Source organism: Piliocolobus tephrosceles, chromosome 9 (assembly GCF_002776525.5).
Source record: "Piliocolobus tephrosceles isolate RC106 chromosome 9, ASM277652v3, whole genome shotgun sequence".
Classification (NCBI taxonomy): Eukaryota; Metazoa; Chordata; class Mammalia; order Primates; family Cercopithecidae; genus Piliocolobus; species Piliocolobus tephrosceles.
Genome location: NC_045442.1, coordinates 18,528,657 through 18,544,065, shown reverse-complemented (window position 1 = coordinate 18,544,065; position 15,409 = coordinate 18,528,657).

The following is a 15,409-nucleotide window of genomic DNA, read 5'->3' as shown; positions in this document are numbered from 1 at the left end:
GCCCATTGAGAATCAAAACTTGGAGTGAGTGACTCTATAAAACAGAAAATTGAATCAAGTCTGAAAATGATCCACATAGTTCTACAGCAGGGCTGGGCACCGTGGTCAGGGCCTCAATATATTCTGCTTGCACAGAATTCAGACAGTTCAGGGTTTGGTGAATTAACCTCAAAGGCAGCAAGATATCTGTCCTGGGAGTCGGCACGTAAGCACAGCAGAAATGAGTGGAGCAGCAGGGGCCTGCTTTCCTTCTGTTGGCTGCTAGCATCCACTCCATTATAGCTCCTGATGAAAGATTTCTACAGAGTGATGCCTCAGAACCTTCCTTATACCTTTCTTCCATGATCCTTGCACCTCTTTTTCTAGATTTGCCCACATTCTTATGTGCAAGTAACTAGATATACATTATCAGACAAGCTAACAGGCCTGCATATGTCCACTTCCCTACTTTTCCTGTAATTTCTTCACCTGAACCTCTGTCATTCTTCTCTTTCTCTGTTGACTCTGGTGTCGACCTTGCAGGCAAGTTGAGTATGGGTTTGGTGTCACAGTGAAGGACTAAGGGAATAGTCAGCCTTCTATTTATTAACAAACCTTCCCTTTGATGTTTGGGTCCATGTCTCTCTAATAGGAATTATCGGCATGTTAAGGCAAAAGAACATATGCTTATTGAGTGCCGACTGATTGGGGTTAATACTCATTTGATACTGTTATGGCATGGGGTCCAGGAATGCCAAAATTCTACCTCAATGTGGAGCCACCATTCCCCTTGAGGTAACCAAGGTGGGATAGATAAATGTGCAAGGGCTAATGGAAGATAGGAAATCAAAGGGCTAATGGAAGATAGGAAATCAAAGTATCACTTTATTTTTCATTTTCATTTTTTATTTAATTTTTCTGAGATGGAGTCTTGCTCTGTCGCTAGGCTGGAGTGCAGTGGCATGATGAAAGCATCACTTCATTATCATCTGAACTTGTGCCCTAAACTTCACTGCAGAATATGCTGGTAAAACAGACTGGATTACAGGACTTAGAGACAGAGTCCAAAGGTCAGGATAAGAGGTAAAGAAGAAAATCTTTCTCTCCTCCTAAGCCCAAACCCTCCATGGCAATTGAGATTAAAAAAAATAAAATAAAATAAACTGATGAGAGAATCCAAGCACACTTGATCAAAGAGGAAAGAGAGATGATGACGTTTCCCTCTTTCATTTTCATGAGAAAGTGGCTCTCTTATTGATCTGGCTACTTGATTAGAGAAACAGTGGGGGAAAGGATTGCCATATCCACATGTGCAATTTTTTAAACACACGGTGATTCTGAACACTAGTATAAATTCCCAGTCAGTGTTTTGGCCATCTGACTAATCAGGTTATAATACCTAATTTTTAAAAGGGAGTTGGAAAGTGTGCCAAATCTGTAGAAGTCTACATCTACTGTATTCAGTTTTTATATGCATTATTTTATATAACCTTTTGACCTCTCTCCTCTATCATCACTTGAGTGATTTAATCCAGTGTCATCATTGAATATATTTTAAATAACTCTATATACTAATAATCCCCAAATTTATATCTCCATCCCCAATTGTTCTCCTAACCTCCAGCCTCTAATACCCAACTGCCTATGTAATATCTTCACTTGGATTTCGAATAGGCATCTCAAACTTGTCATGTTCAGAAGTGAGGTTCTATTCTAATCTTCCCTCCCAAACCTGCTTCTCCCATGGATTTCCCCATCTCAGTAAATGGGAATTCCATCCTTCCAATTGCTCATGCCCAAAATTGGGAGTTATCCTTGACTCTTCTCTTTCTCACACACCACATTCAATCAATCACCACATTCTGATGCCTCTATCTTCAAGATACACTCAGACTTTCACCACTTCTCCTCATTCTGCAATTACCACTTTGGTCCAAGCCACTGTTACCTCTTTCTTGGATTACTGTAACAGCTTCCTAATAATTTATCCCCTTTCTTCCACCTTTGTTTCCCCTACAGTATAATCTTAATGAAGCAGCCAGAATGGTTGCCTACAAACCTTTAAAATTGTAAGCCAGAGCATGGAGGTATTTTCAAAACCTTCCAATGGCTTGTCATGGAACTAAAAGTCTCTACATTGACCTATAAGACCCTATGTCATCCACTCCTAGTCTCCTCCTTTCTAACTTCATCTCCTGCTATGCTGTCCTTCAACTCACTCTGCTCCAGGTGCTCTGGCCTTCTCCTCAAACACACCACAGACACTCACAGCTCACAGTCTTGGCACTAGCTGTTCTTCTTCTCTAGGACCTTCTTCCTCCAGCTGTCTGGTTCATCCACCCCTTCCTTCTGGATTTCTGCTCTGATGTCATTTTATCAGTGGGCACTTCCCTGATTATTTAAGACCACAATTTCAGGCCAGGGTGGTGGCTCATGCCTGTAATCTCAGCACTTTGGGAGGCCAAGGCAGGAGGATCACCTGGGGTCAGGAGTTCGAAACCAGCCTGACCAACTTGGAGAAACTCCGTCTCTACTAAAAATACAAAATTAGCCGGGTGTGGTGGTGGGTGCCTGTAATCCCTGCTACCCAGGAGGCTGAAGCAGGAGAATCACTTGAACCCGGGAGGTGGATGGAGGTTGCGGTGAGCCGAGATCGCGCCATTGCACTCCAGCCTGGGCGACAAGAGTGAAACTCAGTCTTAAAAAGAGAAAAAAAAATAAGCTGGGCATGGTGGCACGTGCCTTTGTACCCAGCCACTTGGGAAGCTGAGATGGGAGGATGAGAATGAGCTCAGGAGATTGAGGCTGCAGTGAGCCATGATCATACCGCTGAACTCCAGCCTAGGTTACAGAGTGAGACCCTGTCTCAAAAAAATTTGTTTTAATTAATTAAAATAATTTTTTTAAGAAATAGAGACTGAAACTATAACTCAATAGCCATTTTGAATCCAAGGCAGCTCTAGAATGCTCAGCAGCAAGAGTTCATGAATCTCTACTGCTTAGCTAGCAATATGACTTAACAGCTCTCCAGTGTTTGCTTCTCTCTGTCTAATCACCAGTAGACAGAAATCTCTTCATCTTCTACTCTACGTCTCCACGTCATTAGTTGTTACTAATCCACAAGTTCTTCTTACTCATAAGTTTTACCTTCTTGTAACTGTTACTCCGGTTTTTTTTTCCCCTCCCTATCTAATGATCTCTCTTTTTCTGTACAAATTTTTAGCCTCAGCTCTTGATTTTAATTACTTCTTTCTGTGTGTGTGTGTAAGAAAGAGAGAGAGAGAGAGTGTGTATGTATATATATTTGAAACAGAGTCTTGCTCTCTCTCTCTCCTAGGCTGGAGTGCAGTGGCGCGATTGGCTCACTGCAACCTCCGCCTCCCGGGTTCAATGGAGTCTCCCAAGTAGCCTCTTGAGTAGCTAGGACTACAGGCAGCCGCATGCCACCACACCTGGCTAATTTTTGTAGAGACAGGTTTCACCATGTTGGCGGGGATGGTCTCAAACTCCTGACCTTAAGTGATCTGCCTGCCTCGGCCTCCCACAGTGTTGGGATTACCGGCGTGAGCCACTACACTTGGTCCTTTCTATATTTCTTTTTTTTTTTTTGAGAGGGGGGTCTCGCTCTGTCGCCCAGGCTGGAGTGCAGTGGCCGGATCTCAGCTCACTGCAAGCTCCGCCTCCCGGGTTTAGGCCATTCTCCTGCCTCAGCCTCACGAGTAGCTGAGACTACAGGCACCCGGCACCTCGCCTGGCTAGTTTTTTGTATTTTTTTTAGTAGAGACGGGGTTTCACTGTGTTAGCCAAGATGGTCTCGATCTCCTGACCTCGTGATCCGCCCGTCTCGGCCTCCCAAAGTGCTGGGATTACAGGCTTGAGCCACCGCACCTGGCCGACCCTTTCTATATTTCTTAATTCAAATTCCCCAAAGTGAGAATTTGGGTGTCCCATTACATCCCAGTGTTTGATTGGCACTGTCATGCCAATCAACTTGTAAAACTGCCAGTGAGCCTAGAGACTGGCTGCCCGCAGGTTGGTGCTTGCCTCTGTTCTAATCAGCAGCAGAGGAGAGCAGAATCATGTGTACAAAACACAGCTGCGTAAGTGGGCTTTATCAGTGGAGGACATGTGCAGGACAGTTTTCCTCAGAAAGTGTTAAGGGCCTGTCTCCCATCATAATTATCTAGTACAGATGGTAAAGGAGTTAAAAATCTAGAAGCATCTAGATATTTTACTTAACCAGGTAGATGAACACACCAAAGGCAGAAATTTACCTCGAGAGTCTATGATTCTAATGCATCTCAGAAGGAAATAACTTAAATAGTATCTTCATGGGTACTGAGTTAGTTACAACCCTTCAGGAAAGGCATGTAGACACCATTATGGACAGTTCAAAGAATGCATCTTTTTAAAGAGCAGTGATAATTAAGTAAATAAGAAACTATTCTGGTTCAAAAGGGTAATAGAAAACAATATGATACATTTATGTTCATTTTTACAGGGTATATAACCAACCCTTACTTTGAATGGCCTGTTCCATTTTATCTTCTTTATCTTAAAAATGACTGAGCTAGACAAGAAATAGTGTAAAGGAGGTCAGCTACAAAAATTACAGTGGCAAGATAGAGCCCACAGGTGAACAACTAGGACTTTTAAGTTGGGAGAAAAACAGTAGAAATTTGATAAGAGCTATAAAATAATAAATGTTAAAGAGAAGGATGATTGGATGCTTATTTACATTTTCTAATAATAAAGGAATAAAAAGACACTTCATAAAATGAAAAGGCAGAAAAAATTTAAAACTCATGAGTCTTTTTTCAAACTTAACAATTAGCTTTATAAGTTCATAGGATAATTGCTACAGATAGGATGATTCAGAAAGATTAAGCATTCATGGGAATGAGGATAGCGTTTCCAGCACCAGAGTTAAAATAAAAATAATGAGCATTAGAAAGTCCTGAGACTTTAGGGCATACGCTGAGCATAAGCCAGAGGAAATGTTCCCAGCGGGTGTAATATTGTCGACCTGCCAGGATTGCTGGAGATCTACAAGCCTCTGAGCATGTACGGGGGGTTCGCACTGGTTTCTCTGATGGTTTCCTTTGAGTCATTGCACCCTCAAAGGCCATGTTACCAACACAGTATTGCTGCTTTGCTGTTCATTCATTCATTCATATTTTTGGTGTCTGGCTGGCTCAGAATGTCCATATTTTTCCCCCTTTTAATGAGGCTTTTTTTCCCTAATTTTGAGTGATCATTTTCAGTTTTACCCTTTCTAATCTTTCTCTAACAAGTATTTCATTTTGACTAGTCTGCATGTTTAAAAGAAGATCGTTTGAGCCAAGAATCTGTCGGTAATGATGTTATTATTTATGCAGAGGAGAGTTGGGATAATCTTAGAGACTGACATTTCCTTAAGCACCCTCCTAGCCATTAAAAATAGCAGAACTGTTGATGATGATATCTGCTGGACTTGAGTTTAGGAAGAGTGTTTCCCAGTGAAGACCTAACCTTTCATTTTAATTCTCCCCTTAGATTCATTCACTGTATAGTCAGAGATGCCAAAATTCCTCTGCTAGTTTTGCTCTCCACTTAGGGGATGTAAGCAGCTACCTACCATAACTGACTTGAGATATATGTCAAATCTTTCATCCAGGAGCCACTCTGTCTCAAATCTCACCATTAGTATTTAACTCCTTTGTGTTCATTGCCTCTTTTGGTATGCTTTTAAAAAAATAAGCATTCCCTCCATGGATGAGATATTAGGCTAAGATCACTAGAGGATGTTAGTGATTCTCATATTCGTGTTTCCTCTAAGAGGCCAGGTAACAAAGGATGTTCACCTTGTGTGTGCTGTGTGTGTGCTGGGTTGTGGGGAGTTGTTGGTGGCAGTAGAAGTGATACATCTTTATATTTTTCTTATGTTCGTTATGAAAACTACTCTCAAGAATAGGTACAAAGTCATTCATGGTAAGATGTTAATGACTGGTACAAACGAAATGTGTTAGCCCTTCAAAGGCTTTTGCAATGGCATAAGTGCCCCCAAACCCTTAGCCTGAAGGACAGAATCCCTAGCTGGAGTTCCAAGTTTATAGCAAGAGTGTGGGGGCAGTGTATTTTGTTCTCTGGGGTCTTCTGATGGTCACTTCAGTCACCCTATACAGGTGGTCACTTACCTTGCCTAGGAATAAAGCAATGGGCTGTGAAGTTGCTGCTCCCCCCACCACTCCCTGCCCCAGTGACAGGCAATGGGAGCTCTAGCTGCAGAGGAATTATTGAGCTTGCTCCATGGTTCTCTAGTGTCACATGGCCCCACTGGGTCCTTGTGCAGAGAAAGGAATTGAAGCTGACACAGTTCAATAAGGTTTCACTGTTTTAAAAATAATTTTGACATCTTATTTGGACTTTGGATTCTTCCAACAATGTTCAGGGAGGGCCAATATTTTTTTGCTGTTTTACGAATAAAGAAACTGAGGGTGAATGAGGCATGCCCTGTTTGGTTGTTGAGACTGGGTCTGCTGGCCCTTTGTCCAGTTCTCTTGACACTACCTCCTGCTACCTCCATAAAGGGTCGTGTCCAGTAATAAAGAACATGACCATAAAACATGTCCTAAAATATCCGCTACCAAGTGGCTCAGATAACTTAATAAATAAAACTGTCACACATGCTTCCTAGTTGTAGGTATAGCGTTTTCTGTTTACCCGGAACAAATTTTCCTAGGAAAGTATGCTTCCTTTTCATGTGCAGAGAGACTTTTAGAGTACGTTCTGATTTAAAAATGTAAAACGTGGGGCTCTTGCTTAAAATCAGCAAGGTTCATGTTGACTTTTTTACATTTAATTTTAAATTTCACATCAGCTTTTGCAGAGGGGTACGAGTGAGGGACTTAAAATGAGAAGAATCATAAGCCTGGTTTTAATTTACTTGTGTACATTTTACAAAATTACTGTGCTTGGAGTCTTCCAAGACTGATGGTTTTAATAAGTGGAATGTCGTGTTATCGGGATTTGTGGGGTCTGGCTATCATTTGTCAGATATTTTTCTTTTTTTATGTGTGTGCCGTTTTGTGGTTTCTTTTTGTCTCTGAGCTCTTTTCAAGAAAACCTTGTTGCATCCTGATGGCTTTGTCTCTCCTTTGAGAGGGTCCATAATTCTCTTTCATGCTCCTTTCCTTGTAAACATAAACATATTTTCCTGTGTCAGAACTCCAAGCAGCTTTCTAAAAGTCAGTATGTTATTGTTCTTATGAATTGTTTATTTTGCTTGGGAGCTTTTGTTTTTTAAGTACTTCCTGTGACTGACTTTTTCTTTAAACGGAGAGCACATGAAACAAACTTCAATTTAAGGATTATAGAAAATTTTACCTGGTTTATCTACATGTGAGCGATGCCTTATTGTAGCAGTTGTTGGATGTTCTCACAACCAAAACGATCCTGTTTCTCCAAATCAAAAGTGCCTCTCTTTATGTTCAATGATACTTAAAATTGGTTTATTTAGATTTAAGATGATACAACACAATGCAGTGATTCCTAATAAGAGTTACCTTGAGAAATTAGAATTATCTATTCTAATTTCTCAAGGTAACTCTTATTAGGGAAAATTTATGACTTCTGAAAATAAAATAATATGACATTTTCTTTTTTGTTACTTGGTTCAAATTGAACTTCTGTTCATTTTAATTCACAGAACTGTATTTTTAAAAAGAGTCCCAGCAACCCCCCACCCCCTGGCCTTTTATGAAGAAAAGTGCCAGCAAATGATTTCCTGTATGGAACAGAGGAAAGGTCCCTGACCCTTTTATCTTCCTCATGCTCTCATCCCTTTCAACATTATCCCAAGGAGGAGAGAATGGGGAAGCCTAATAGTTGTTTTGCAATAGCTTCAAGAGTTCCAGATTCAGGCACTTCTCGACACATTTTGTCAATCACTGGGCCTTGCCCTTTCTTCATTTGTTTCCTTTCCTTTTTCTCACACTTTCTCCTGATTCGATGAGTCCAATTTTCACATCTCTGTTTTCAAGAGAAATATTCTGTTGCTGACTCTGCTTGTCTAATTGCTATTTTTCTTTTTAAAGCTTGCCTATTTTATTTCTAGCTCTTCGCTCCATGTTTAAGCAGGAACTGTAATCAGCTAGTTAATATAGCAATATAGCAGATTATATTATTGATAATCTCTATGTTACAGACTGGGCTGGGCTTTTAATTTATGCCTTTAACCCTTCTGGTGAACTTTCATTTGGTTCTGACTTTTTGGTTCAAGGTTTGTGCTTTGGCTGTTTGGTTTTTGTTTGGTTTACTCCACTACTTACTTACGTGATCTTGGCCAAGTCACTGAACTTTATTGAACCTTAGAAAATAAGGAGCTTTGGCTACATCCATCTTTAAAATTACCTCCTCTTCTTCTAGCTCTGTCTGTATATGTGTGTGTGTGTGTGTGTGTGTGTGTATTGACCCAAATCCCTTTTAGTAATCCTCTCCTTCACATGTGAATATAATTAATTCTCTTCCTAATAATAATTTTTGGTGAACATTAAATATCAAAGTTTGTTTAATGCTTCATATCATTTACTAGGTGCTTTCATGTGTTCTATTTGGACCCTCATCTGAGTCCTAAAATGGACATTGATAGATATTTGACTATAATTTTATGTGTTGGGAAACTAAGGCACAGAGGTTAATGGATCACTCAAGGGTAACCAGCATATCAACAGCAGAATTAGGAATCAAACCCAGGTTTTTATGAGTCTTAGGTGCCATGACTCTCTATTTTATTATGAATGCACATATTTATTTGTTATTTTTATCTGTCTTAGAATTAATTTTTAATTTTCAATCAATCAAAGAGTACTAAAAGCCTTATAATAAAATGTACATCTCCTGCCCTTCTTTCCTATGCCCCAGAGTACGAAGCTTTCAAATCTTTTCTTCAATGTGGTGTGATTATACTGCTATTTCTGGATTTATCAATTTGGACATATAATGACTTCTTACTAAAAAATTAGGATTTAACATTACTGTTTCCCTGCTTCTATCTTTTAAAAATAGGTAATTCTAATTTTTGGTTAAATCGATGGTCAGTGTTTACCTTATTATGACTATGTAAGGAAGTATTGATCACATCTTGTACATTTTTTTCTAGTCACAATTGCCTTATTTTGTTCATTTTTCTCAAATTCTTATATGTTTATTCTATTTCTTCCCCCAATACTCCAAGATCTGTCACATCTTGTTAATCTTCTTTCCAAAAATCCAAACATTCCAAATACTCATGTATTGATCAGTTGTCACACTGCTATAAAGAAATATCTGAGACTGGATAAATTACGAAGAAAAAGGTTTAATTGGCTTACAGTTCTGTAGGCTGAACAGGAAGCACAGTGGCTTCTGCTTCTGGGGAGGCCTCAGAAAACTTAACAATCATGGCAGAAGGGGAAGCAGGCATGTCTTACATGGCTGAATCAAGAGGAATAGAGGAGGCAGGGAAGTGCCACACACTTTTAAACAACCAGATCTCATGATAACTCACTCACAATCACAAGAATAGCACTGAGGGGATGGTACTAACCCATTTATGATACCTCCACCCCCATGATCCAATCACCTCCCACCGGGCCCCACCTCCAACATTGGGGACTATAATTCAACATGAGATTTGGACAGAGATCCAAATCATATCAACTCATATCTATGATCTTCATGGATACCTTTCTCCCTAGCCCTCTGTTCCAGGTTAGACTGGTTATTCTGTTGGCCTGGGGCACAGCTGTATGTCATCCTGAGATGTCCCTGCACAATTCTCTTCTGTTTTGTCTCTTCCTTTATTATATTTTCTAGTAGTAGCCTAAAAAAGGGCACACTGGGAGATAAATTTTATAAATGCTGTGTGTCTTTATCCTCATATCTTGCTGATAAATGTCTTTATCCTCATACTTTACTGATAGCTTGGCTGGGTATAGAATTCTAGGTTGAAAATAATTTTCCCTCATATATCTACTTTTTCCCTTATATCTCAGATTTGTTGTTGAGAATTTTAATGCGATTCTTACCTCTAATACATTGCATTTGTCTTTTCCCCCTCAATTTGTGAGTCTTTACTCAGTGTTTTGTTTTAGGTTGCAGTGGGCCTTTCATCTGGAGGTTCAGTTTAGTGCTGGGAAATTTCCTTATGTTAATACTAGGATGAACTGATATAAACAAATTTTGTCTGCTCCTATATATTTTGTGTATTCATGAACTCTCACATTAATACATGTATTCATAGTATAAATGCTTAATTTAAAATAGTATATATTAATGAATTCTCTAATTTTCTTAGTTTTTCCTTCATGATAAAGAAGAAACTTTCTTTACCTTTTCTTTATAATTTTAAGGAAATTTCCTACACTTAATTTTCCCAAATTTTATTGCATTTTAAGTTTGGTTACTGTTTATTTATTTATTTATATTTTTGTTTCCTGATTGTCCCTTTATCATTATTTTTTAAAGAATATTCACTTTTGTTTCATGGTGCACAATCTTTCCATATCATTTGACTTTATTTCCTTTAATTTCCTTTTCTTTATAGCAGTATAAAGAAAATATAGCAAAAAGGTGAAAATTTACTCCAAAGACAGTGGGGGAAAATTCACCCTAGTGAAGTGGATGAAACTGTTAAGAATTATCTTTGTTTCTTTGTTTTTGTTTGTTTGTTTATATCTTTTATGTCTAGTGAACATTTATTGACCTTATTTAGGAGGAAATTATGGAAAAAGGGATTGGGCAAAGCTTATTGACTATCAGGCTTCACTATACAGTGATCCAGAAGCTGGATTTTCATGTAGTTGGAAAACGCCAAATGACAGTATCTTTTGTCTTGGAACCATTAAACTTCTGCAGATAAATATCTTTCAGTTTTCTGTCTGAGAGTTATTCATTTGATTATTGATGTTCTGGGAACAGGAGGAAAAGATGGCAGGGAAATTTTACCATTCAATAGGTAGATCTTCACTTAGTCTCTCAAGTTATAGCTGTGTACCTCACTCCCTCCTTCTACTGTGCCTGGTGCTCTAAGTCTGGAGCCTCCAATTCAATTTCCCAAGAGATTAAACCTCTGTCAGGGCTGGGTTTGGGGTAGTGTTTAGCTTCTTGGGATGGGAGGGAGACCGTGGGGTCCTTATTCTGCTCTCAACCACTCCCCTTATTTTTATCCTAGAGCCCCACCTCTGGTAGGTGGGGTAACTCTTGCATCTGAGTCCTGAGGCTTTCTGGGTATCTTTGGGAGAAACAGATTTGTTTCTTGTTGTTACTCATCTCTGATGGCGTGTATGTTTTAGTTATTACTTCTCCATTCACTTTTCTCCTTCATTGACACTTCCAAATGCCTTGTCACCTCTCATCTACAAGTTGGCTGTTTTCTCATTTTCTTTATCATAGTGAGTTTATAACTGAAAAAAAAAAAAAAAAAACAAACCTTTCCTGTTGGTAGAGTTTGCAGAGGGAGCAGAGGTAAATGCACATACTTGATCTACTTTATCAGGAAGTCCTAGCCCATATTTTTATTGTATTAGATTTCACAAAAGACAAGTTTCTGCAATTGGCTATTAGCAATCAACTTTTTTTAAGTGACAAGACTGAATATTTAGGATTAAAACTTTAGGGATGTTCATTTTATTTTCCAGCTTAAAAAAAAAAAACTGTAGTAGCCCAGCATAATGAATTTATAATCTTTGGATTTATTTCCTTGGATTTACTTATAACAATATGTTTGAAATGTGTTAAGTAGAAAAACTGGCAGAAGTGTATGTGTGTGTTTGCAACTGTGACAGCAAGGGAAACCGATGGAAGAAAAGAATGAATCCAAGAGAAAGCAGAATGTTAGATTTTGATTGGGGTGGTGGTGGTGGTTCAGATCCATAGCCATATAAACATTTTAAATATCATCAATAATTTTTTAATAAGTACCTAAATTTGATTTTTTTTAACTGTCTAACGTTACAGATCATTCATCATCTGTTAGTGTCATAAGAATACTGCCCCAGTTTCGCTGCGGGTCCCTTTGAGTGAATGCATTTCTAGCTCTTGAGGCCAGGCTATCTGCAGCTCTCATTATCTTGGTTGCTTTCAGAAGCCTCATATAAGCCAAAGGGCGAACAATAACCAGAGAGCAGAGATTCTTAAATTAAGCAACTGAGAAGAGTCTGCTTTGGTTCATTAGCCCAAATAAGATCTTTTACTTTTTGAGTAGCAATCAAAAGATATTGAATCTATCATTTCTCTTGTTCTTTTAAAAAATTATTTAAATTTCCTTTAACAGTCTGGTGATATCAGATTTTTGCCCATCATATTATAACACCATCATTGAGTAGTATGAATGGAAACAAAACATACACCTCAAAATATCTAACGGTCCTGATATAAGGCCAAAGAAAACAAATATTTTCTTATCTTTCCCCTTGGACACATTTAAATAGATAATTCTTAACAGTTTCATCCACTTCACTAGGGTGAATTTTCCCCCACTGTCTTTGGAGTAAATTTTCACCTTTTTGCTAGATTTATGACTGCTATTACAAATACTATGAATTATTTTAGTGTGATATAGCGCTTCTAGGAGGCTGACTCTACTTTATTGGAAAAAAAGAGAATAATCATGTTAGAGCTTTAACATTTCTTGATCATGGAAGGTACTGAAATATAACTCATGATTCTAGGCAAGCTTTGCCATTGAGTTTTTGTGTGACCATTTTAAATCATTTAAGTTTTCTGTGTCTACATTTGTAAAGTATATGACACTCAACTGTATAATGAGCTCACAGTCTAGTGAGCTTGACAGAAGATAAGCTAATCTGGGGTAGAAATCATGCTTTATTCACACTTGTTTTCTCTCGCTTAAATTCATAATTGTAAATGTTGACTAAAAGTGAGAGGGAAACACAATGCAGGGTGAGTGAAAATTCTGAGATCCTTGTGAGGATAATTCATATAAATTTAATATATTCAGCTTGATTCTAAAGGCAATGTTGAGAGGAGGCCTGTGGGGCTGCATGTTCTTCAGTGTAATGTGAAGTACTGAGCTGATAATAGTGGTTATTCAATTAAAAGATATGTATTTTTAAATTATTATTATACTTTAAGTTCTGGGATACATGTGCAGAACGTGTAGGTTTGTTACATAGGTATACACATGCCATGGTGGTTTGCTGCACCCATCATCCCGTCATCTACATTAGTTATTTCTCCTAATGCTATCTCTCCCCTAGCCCCCCACCCAACAGGCCCTGGTATGTGATGTTCCCCTCCCTGTGTCCATGTGTTCTCATTGTTCAACTCCCACTTATGAGTATATTTTTAATGGGCTCAAATACAGGCTACAGTCTGTGACTGAGCCGTGATCTCTCTTGTCAAAGGGACTACAGCGCACCCTTTGAATTACCTTCACACTCACTGAGGGTTTTAAGAGCTTGGCCACTTTCCCCACGCCTGAAAGCAACTCTACCTTAGATGTGAGAAAGATGCGGCTGACTTTGGCTGGCAGATAGAGAAGAATGGAAAAGCAGCAGACAATGTTCATGCATGGCTGACACTAGAAAGAATTCTTCTGGATTTCACAGTCATTGAAATGAAAAGATGTGATCCAGAACAGGATCTTCCTTTTAACTGGTGTCTGCAGTGTTCTCTCCTCTGCTTCTTCACTCATTTCAAGAAGTCTCTAAGGGGCAGCCTGATGTGGAAAAGATGTTAAGGGAAGAAGGGGGCATCTTAATTCTAGGTTTGATAAGGACATTTTTGGTACTGGTAATTATAAACCTGAAATTATGGAAATTATAATTTGTTTTGTATGCCAATGAGAATCATGGTTTTCCTTTTGCTTTTTTCCTTGCGAAGGAGCCAACTCCTTCTGGATCTTTGTTTTTATTTTTTCCTCTTTAAGTCACTGCTGAGGTATTTGTAAACCAAGCCAGCACGTATATTTTATTCACCAAAGGAAGAACAAAGCATCTGCTAATAGAAGCAGTGGAAAAAGCAAAGCAGTCAGAGGCCTCGTGTCTAAAGCTCAGTTCATTACTCCTAACGTGCCATTGGCCAATATTTCAACCTTTCTGAGTTGCTCTTTCTTATCTGCAAAATGGGGTTAATGGAGGATTTCATCTGCAAGTGGGGATAAGAGACATGAAAAGAACTGACGCGAAATAAACACGAGTTGAATCCTAACAATAATATTTTGACTGTGTAGTTACAACAAACTTTTCTTTCTTTCTTTCTTTCTTTTTTTTTTTCTGTGAGAAATGCCTTTGGTGGATTTTGAGTTCTTTTTTCATACTGCCTGTTCTTTGGTGGGACTCCAGCAACATTGCTGTAACTCGAGGGTATATGGCTGCAATGTGTTTGGCTTCCTTTCTCAAGGGGGTCAAATAAAAAGGCAACTGTTTAGAGAAGGTACAAAAAGTACAAAACAAAAATCTCAGAATATGCCAGCCAATCTTGGAAAGTCATCTGAAAAAAACAAAAGTGCTGCTGAGGAAGGAAAACGGCTCTTTTCTGGTCATCACTTCTGCTCTTCTGAAAAAAAAAGCCCCGATGCTGCAATATTTTTCAAGGCAGAATATCGTCCCAGATGGAGGAGAGAGCACTGACAAGCAGAAAAGGAGAGACATGGGGTTTCGAGGCAGCATCTGCAAGGGGTGGGGAGCGCGGGGCTCGGAGCCTCGCAGTTCTTTGTTGGGGGCGGGGGCCTCGTTATTTCCGAGGCAGCAATGGCTCCCCCTCGGAGGTCCCTCCGCGGAGACTGCCTCGCGCCTCTCTCCGTCCCCAATCCCCGCCCCTCCCAGCCCTCACTGACCCCACAACGTGGTCGGACTGCGGTGCCTTTAAGGCTCTTGCCTGCTGCACATGCTCAGCTCTTTGTGTGTTGTTGGAGTTTTTCTCTCTTAAGAGAAAAAGAAGAAATAGGCAGGAGGATGGGGCGGAGGAAGGGGGAAGCGCTAGGGAAAAAGCGCTGCACTTTTGCAGCTGCAGACGGCGGACGGGAAGGGCTTCTTTTCTGCTGAAGCTGCGAAGCCCGTGTCGATCTCTCATTTGTGGGACTCCAGGGACGCGGGGTGCGAGTGGGTCGGGGTGCCCGCACGGGCCGTGGGCACGGGCACGCGGGCCACTCCTGGGAGTCCTGTCTCCCGTCAGCGCGCGGGCCAGGCGGGGTGGGCGCGCGCGGGGGGAGTCCCCGGTCCCTGTCAGGGGCGGAGCGAGACCAAGGCGCCCGGCCTGTGGGGGGGAGTGTAGGCGCGCGCGAGGGCGGGGGGCGGCCCCACGCATCGTCGGCTCCAGGCGCTGCCGCCGCTGCGGGCTCGAGGCACCGGAGACAGAATGACTGCCGGGGCGCCGCTGGCCGCCGGGCGGGCGAGGCGGGGCTGACCGCCATCTACCCGATCGCCCCCTTCCGCGTTGGGCGCGCCCA